Source organism: Sycon ciliatum, chromosome 1 (genome assembly GCF_964019385.1).
Source record: "Sycon ciliatum chromosome 1, ocSycCili1.1, whole genome shotgun sequence".
Classification (NCBI taxonomy): domain Eukaryota; kingdom Metazoa; phylum Porifera; class Calcarea; order Leucosolenida; family Sycettidae; genus Sycon; species Sycon ciliatum.
This window is the reverse complement of record NC_088643.1, coordinates 50,087,863-50,096,226: the sequence shown is the minus strand read 5'-3', so window position 1 is coordinate 50,096,226 and position 8,364 is coordinate 50,087,863.

The following is an 8,364-nucleotide window of genomic DNA, read 5'->3' as shown; positions in this document are numbered from 1 at the left end:
TAATTATACTTCAGAATGCTCTGTCTCCATATCAATGTGATTTTGTATCTCTGTGCCAGTGGTTGACAGCTTCGAGAGAACTGCCTGAGCATATTTCTCATCATGCTGGGATTTAATAATAGAACTTCTGAAAGACCGACTGGCTGCTCCAGTCTGCTGCTTTCAAGATATCATTCGTAGTAATACCAGCATCCGCTGCTGCGGATGCTGAAGCACTCTGCACAGAGTGTGCTTTGAAGATACTAGTATCGATAACCGCACGAGATACCATTGGGTGTTGACCACCTGTCATACCCGTTACTTTTTTTCATGGACGGAAGAAATTGCTGATCTGTAATTATTGTCAATATTGATAGAGCGGTATTGATAACCAGCTTTGTACAATGATGCCAGGAAATTGACAATCGTGGCTACATCACTTGAAAAGGGATCATTGTTCCGTTCACGACACCAGCCCATCCATTTATTGAATAGGGAGTCGTACGTCTTCGCAGATTTCTGCCTCCATGATGCAAGGAGGAGTTCTGAAGCTTCCTCAGAAACATTCTGACTGGTGTACTTTCTCCTGAGATTTTCCACGCGGCTAGACGAGGGACTACCTCCGGTTTGTTTACGCTGTGCGTCGGCTGAATCAGATCTGGAGTGCTGGGAAGCAATACGCTGATCTGGAGTGCTGGGAAGCAATAGGGGCTCCTCTACCAGCAGGTCCAGGAGGGCTGGATACCACGGTTGACTCAGCCATACCGGTGCAACAAGCACTATCCGAGCTTTCTGAGAGCAGACCTGTGCTACTACTCTGCTTATCAGGTTCTAAGGTGGGTTGGCATAACCTTGACACTTTGTCCAGTCCAACGAGAAGGCATCCACGTCTATCGCATTTGGATCGGGACGCCAGCTCACATACATCGACAGGAGATGTGTCAGCCGAGAGACAAACAGGTCTACATTCATGGGACCCATTCGAGCAAAGATCTCCTGGAATCTGGATGCAACATCCAGTCCGATCGATCTTTCATCACGCGAGACTCCTCGTCTGCAACTGTGTTCAGTGATCCTGCTAATTGAGTGGCTTGGAGAGTTATCTGTCTTGCCATGCACCGGGTCCACACCTCTTTGGTGAGGCGATTGAGGTCGGGAGACACAGTGCCTCCGAACTTGTTGATATACGTCAAGGCTGTGGTTTTGTCCATCTTCAGGTGAACCACAAGATTTCGACTTGACTTCGCAAATGCTTTTACAGCCAGGAAGGCTGCTAACGGCTCCAAGCAGTTTATATGCATCTCCCGTTCCTGACAAGTCCACGGACCGCCTGTTCGGGAGTTCTGGCAAGATGCTCCCCAGCCCACTGTCGAGGCATCCGCCTCTATCACCAGGTCTGGTTTCGGTGTGAGAAGACGACGACCGTTCCAGTCTGTCAGGTGATCGATCCACCAGTCCAATTCCTCCAGAGCTTCGCTGCTCAAGAGACAAGGATGATCGTAATTCTGAAATCCCTCCTCTAGGGCGTTCTGCAAACAGCCCTGAAGGTTTCGATAGAACAGAGGAGCTGGTGGAATCGCCTGTGCAGCATGGCTCAGTTTGCCCAACAGACGAGTTACAGAAATTGCTGAGTGTGTTTTTTCCTCTCGCAATTTGTTTGCATCTGATCGTGTTTTCTTCAATTGAATTTGTCTCCCGGCAATCTGATCTTCAGATTCTCGAAGTTGGTTGGTTGGTTGGTTGGTTGGTTTTTATTTCACTTCGCACATTCAAACGGGATGACGACCCAATAAAATGACGGCGAAGGCTTAGCCTAGAAGTGGCTATGGAAGAACATAGCAAAATCTATGGAAGCACATAGTAAGAGAATAGGATACTAATAACTGAGAGTAAATGGGGGAGGGGGAGAGAGAGAGAGAGAATACGATGTATCTGTGATACTACGTGAGGATTACTGAACTGCACGGGGAGGGAGAGCAGAGCGATCAGCAGCAACTTAAACTACTCCCTACAGGCATATGGTACACATGCATGCTTAAAACTCAGGTAGCCGGGTAATTGCGCGGACCTCACCAGGGAGAGCGTTCCACAGCAGAGCACCAGAAACAGAAAATCTCCGCTGACCGCGGCGGCTACGGTTTGCCTGGCTTAGTAGGCCATTTGACTGCTGATGGCGGGTAGGGGTGCCTTGTGCCGGGGTCAGAAGCTGGACGAGCACAGGGCTGGTGCGGGCGTGGATGCACCGCCAGATGGTGATCAATATTTTCTGCCTGTAGAGCTCGCTCACACGGCACAGGGAGTGAGCAGTGAGCAGCGGCTGCATGGCTGTCCGGGGCGGGTTGCCATCGATACAGCGGATGGCTCTGTTGTGCGCGGTTTGCAGTCGTTTCAGTTGACCCTCTCGCATTGCGGCTGAAAAGCAGCAGGAGCCATAAAGCAGGTCGGGCATTATGACCGCCATCACATACACCTGACGAGAGCGTCTTGATAGGCTTCGGCCTGCCCGCCACAAGGCGCCAATTTTCTTGGCAACCTTGGTGACCACATAGTTTACATGGGTGTCCCAATCTAGGCGATTGTCAAGGTGAACGCCGAGGTAGCGCGCAGAAGACGCTGAAGGTAGGAGACAGTCGCCGCTTTTGACTGTTACTTCCTGTACATGCTGCTTGGGAGAGATAGTCAAAACCTGGCTCTTGGCGGCGTTCAAGATGAGGCCTCGGGACTTCAGCCAACCGGCCAGAGCAGTTGCCGCTGTGGTGAGGGTTCTGGACGCTTCCGCCGCTGAGGCCTGGGAGTCGTACAGGGCTCTGTCATCTGCAAATTGTACACTTGGCACAGGCGAGGAAACCAAAGGGACATCTCGTGTATTATACTGAAGAGGACAGGGCCGAGAACAGAGCCTTGGGGCACTCCACAGGTGCAAGCCAGAGCAGGGCTGGTTGAAGGCGAGATGAGGATCTGCTGCTTGCGGCCGAACAAGTAGTCGACGAACCAACTAAGGGCTTTTCCAGAAATTCCAACCGCAAGGAGGTCTTGAATTAACTTGTCGTGGTGCACTTTATCAAAAGCCTTCGACATGTCTAGTAGTAGGCACAGCCCTGTGGTCTTCCCACTGTCTCTGGCCTTCTGCAGATTATCAGTCAGCACACAGAGGGCGTCTTCCGTAGAACATTTCTTGCGGAAGGCAAATTGTGTTTCAGGTAATGCCTTGGTCAAGTCCAAATGACGAACTAACTGGTGTTGCACTACCCTCTCCAGCAACTTGGACACTATTGGGAGAAGGGATACACGTCTATAGTTGGTGGGGACTGATGGGTCACCGGCCTTGTACAGTGGCACGACAGACGCCAATTTAAATGCGGATGAAATGGTTCCAGTCCTCAGCGAGGTGCAGAACAGCACAGCAAGAGAATATGCAAGCAAGTCAGCACACTGCTGCAGCAGAGAGCCCGGTATGCCGTTACTACCTGTGGCTTTCCGCGCATCCAACTTCTCAAGGAGACGTCGGACGTCAGCAGGAGTCACAGGATCAAGAGTAGAAGGTACGAGGGGGGGGGGGGGGTTCTAGCAGAAAGTTGACCCCGGACGTGACCTTTCGATGGGTTGACATGACCCTGTCAATTTTTGACGTGACCGTGTCAGAAATGTGACAGGTTATTTCGACATTACTTTTAATTTTTTGACGTGTTTCAATCACGTGCTTACCAGAAATGTCACGATTAAACTGTTTTTGTGATTAATATGCATGTGGGATCCGGATGTTGTGAGAACTCAGTTTTGCGATACACGTCATCAGAATATTTTTATTTATTTATTTGGTACGTTCGGGCCTGATTGGAAATTTTTATTTCCATTGCTATCAGGTTCGGCCTCATTTCCTCTGTGCTGCGCTGATGAGTTCAAAAAGAACGAAACAGCATGCTGTCCGCAGATTGAGTATTTATTTATTCAACATCTTATGGCTTCCGATGGCAGCCACAACGGGAAGATGTGGGTGATAGCCAACCATGGTAAAAGAAGGAGAAGATTATATGCATGAAAAGGAAACAGCCAAAAAGCTATATTTATTACTTCAAAGTAGTTTTTTTATTATTATGGTGCACTCAGTCATCAGCAGGCCTTCAGATTCACTTTAAATTCTTTCAATGATGCAGACGTCTTCACTGAGTCGGGAAGTTGTAGCCACGCACAGTAGCCCTGGAAGAATGGCGATCTTGTGAATTGCGTTGACTTGGCCTTGGGAAGAGACACTTTGTTTCTGGTTGAGCGGCCCGAAACAAACCAGTTATAAGGCTTTATATGTTCAGGAACACAACCTAAGAGCATTCGATGAACCAATATACAGAGGCAAATTAGTCGGCGTTGCTCTAACGGAGTAGTCTGTGAGCTAATAAGTACAACTCGTTGGAGGGAAAGGAAGGTTTCTTCGAGAACAACATTTTTAGAACTTTCTTATGATGAACTTCAATGGAATCGGATAAGACCTTAGCTAGGCCACACCAGCAGCATATTCAAACAATGGAAGGAGATACATTTTATATATAGCTGAACGGCACGGAATAGAGAGTATAATGATGTGCTTGTGCTGAAACCTTTGTTTTCCTGTAACACTCGCGTTTAACACTTAATGATAATAACATCCCTCATGATGTGCTGAGAATGCAACTCATGCATATGACGATCCTCACACATGTGCATGTACATGTAAATCTAGGCAATTTCAAAGACATAATATCACTCGACGTACATGTACATGTATGCTGAATTTGTGCTGGTATCTACATGTACATGTATGTAAGCTCCCCCATGCCCATCTCATGACACCAGAGCGCCTCTAAAGCTCCAGATACCACCACTAGATGGAGCATGTACACATGACCCCAGAGCGCTCACTACTACTAGTACTACCACGTACCAGTACATGATAAAGCTCCAGATACCACCACTACATGGAGTATGTAAGTGCTGCATCAATCTATCAGTGTCACTGGGATGTTGTGGGTGAGGGTGACAGGAGACGCTATCTACTCCCACATGAAACCGCAGTGCCGCTCGGATGTTCTGTATGCTAGCACACACACACTATCACTACCTGAGTCCAAACACCAAAAATGCCTACATAGTTGTGCATGCTGACATGGTCAGAGTTATCGATGACAGAAGACGCTATCTGCTCACACATGAAAGTTTATTGAAACGGCAGTGCCGCTCGGATGTTCTGTGTGATAGCACACACACTATCGCTACCTAAGTCCGAGCATCAACATGGTTGTGCATACTGTCGGAGCTATCCCTGGATGACAAGTAACAGTCATGTGTTAGTTAGTGGGAACTAGCTTGGCGAGAGGTGTAGGAAGCTATGACAAAACCATTTCTACATGAAACAGCAAAGCCGCTCGAATGTTCTGTATGCTAGCTAAGCACACACTATCACTACCTAAACGATGACAGGTTGGAGCTAGCTTGGCGAGAAAGATTGGAAGCTATGATAATACCATCTCCACATGAAACGACAAAGCCGCTCGAATGTTCTAGCACACCATACTCAATCTACACAAGTAGGATTCCCAGTTCAGTACTTATTCAGAAGAAACAGTTTTGCACAAATCGAGGTTAATCTCAAAGACGCCGCCCACATCTCCAAGGGGGTGTCTTAGAGGCTTTGCTGTGCTATCTCACAGACTTATACTCGCATATACCTCGAGGTATATTGAATTTGCTAACATGTATTCTTAGGTCCTCTCAGGAGACTTTGCAGAGGTGGAGTGGGGCGGCAGATCTCAAAGACAGCCGCGGACTGCAAACAGACTAGGAGCATATTGAATTTGTTTATCTATGTTGGTAGGTATGCAGGTAAACAAGTCTCGGCACTAGCTGTGCAGCTGCCTGTTCACAGTATACAATTATAATGCATTTGTATTCTATTAGGGCTAGTCAGTTGCAGGGTATAAATAGCTATGATCTGCTCACCCTCAGTATCAGTTTTTAGAAACAATTACTAGTAGCCCTCTCTCTCTCTCTCTCTCTCTCTCTCTCTCTCTCTCTCTCTCTCTCTCTCTCTCTCTCTCTCCAGTTTTTTCAAAACCTTCAAACATGCTTTCAAGAACCTCTACGGAGTTTGTAGTGGATGGTGTTTCTAAGGGTCTTCAGACCCGACATAAGTCGAAGGCTAAGAAATACCCAGAACTTGCAGCCGGGTGGAGCTTTCATCACACCGAAGGGCCCCTATCTGCGATAAAGGTGAAGGGAGTTGCTCGCAAGGGCAAGTACGGGCAGGTGGTTGTAGAGCTGAGCAAGGAGCTCCGGTGCGTTGTTGCGGCGCTCTTACGAGTATCGCCCTCCATACGGAGGGCGCTTCAATCTGAGAGGGTACACAGAGTGGCTACCAACTTCTATCCAACCAAGATTAGCAGCGGGGATGGCACAACCAAACACGGTTGCGACGTATATGTGAAGGACACGTCTACAACACCGATAGAAGCATTCAGGGTGCGGACAATGGAAGATTATTATCTTTACCCATCGACTATCTCCTGGAAGAAGGAGAGTCGCACATACAAGTGTACCCTGGGAATTATCCCTTATAGCCATGTCGGAGAGTCGAGAACGAGTCAGCGAACATGCAAGCAGAATGAGGATAACATCCTGGTCGTCCCATGCGACACACTGGACCAATTATTGAAAGTATTTGAGGAGCGATGGACATCCGCATCCACTGGAGAAGAGGATGAGGAGAAGGATGATGATGAGTTATACGCTTGAATAGTGGTACGAAGTAATGTGTGTTTTTAAACACAATAATTGCATAACCCACACCAGACATGCAAACACTGCACTCACACATGCATACACTTACACACATATCACTTCTCGGTGGAAATTATTCTTTATTCTGTTTTCTAGTAGTGTAAGATGTATGACAAGATGTAGTTAGAAGAAAGACTTAGACTGCGAGTAATACTTGTATGAAAGATGTTGAAAGAAACAGATAAGAAAGAACTCCACTTAGATGTGGGTGCAAATGATAGATCAGTATTAGAATTTTAGGTTTATAGTTGACGCTCTTTAGCGTAATAATTATTCTTCCAGAGCGGAAGAAATAGCGGCTTCGTTTTCGGATCTTGGTTATTCTCACCGTCATTGAATCGTGTTCAAACGAGATGTCTTGGAATGTCATCGTTTCATTGTTTTTCACTCGGACAATGTCGTCCACATCCCCACGCTGCTGTTGGTTTGCATTCTAGATCTGAAATTTACAATGCAAAATGTACAATAAAATTATTGTACATTTTTGCATTGTAAATTTCAGATCTAGAATGCAAACCAACAGCAGCGTGGGGATGTGGACGACATTGTCCGAGTGAAAAACAATGAAACGATGACTTTCCAAGACATCTCGTTTGAACACGATTCAATGACGGTGAGAATAACCAAGATCCGAAAACGAAGCCGCTATTTCTTCCGCTCTGGAAGAATAATTACGCTAAAGAGCGTCAACTATAAATCTAGAATTCTAACACCTAATGAGCAATCATTTGCACCCACATCTAAGTGGAGTTCTTTCTTATCTGTTTCTTTCAACATCTTTCATACAAGTATTACTCGCAGTCTAAGTCTTTCTTCTAACTACATCTTTTCATACATCTTACACTACTAGAAAACAGAATAAAGAATAATTTCCACCGAGAAGTGATATGTGTGTAAGTGTATGCATGTGTGAGTACAGTGTTTGCATGTCTGGTGTGGGTTATGCAATTATTGTGTTAAAAAACACACATTCCTTCTTACCATTGTTCAAGCGAATAACTCATCATCATCATCCTTCTCCTCATCCTCTTCTCCAGTGGATGCGGATGTCCATCGCTCCTCAAATACTTTCAATAATTGGTCCAGTGTGTCGCATGGGACGACCAGGATGTTATCCTCATTCTGCTTGCATGTTCGCTGACTCGTTCTCGACTCTCCGACATGGCTATAAGGGATAATCCCCAGGGTACACTTTTATGTACGACTCTCCTTCTTCCAGAGATAGTCCATGGGTAAAGATAATAATCTTCCATTGTCCGCACCTTGAATGCTTCTATCGGTGTTGTAGACGTGCCCTTCACATATACGTCGCAACCGTGTTTGGTTGTGCCATCCCCGCTGCTAATCTTGGTTGGATAGAAGTTGGTAGCCACTCTGTGTACCCTCTCAGATTGAAGCGCCCTCCGTATGGAGGGCGATACTCGTAAGAGCGCCGCAACAACGCACCAGAGCTCCTTGCTCAGCTCTACAACCACCTGCCCGTACTTGCCCTTGCGAGCAACTCCCTTCACCTTTATCGCAGATAGGGGCCCTTCGGTGTAATGAAAGCTCCACCCGGCTGCAAGTTCTGGGTATTTC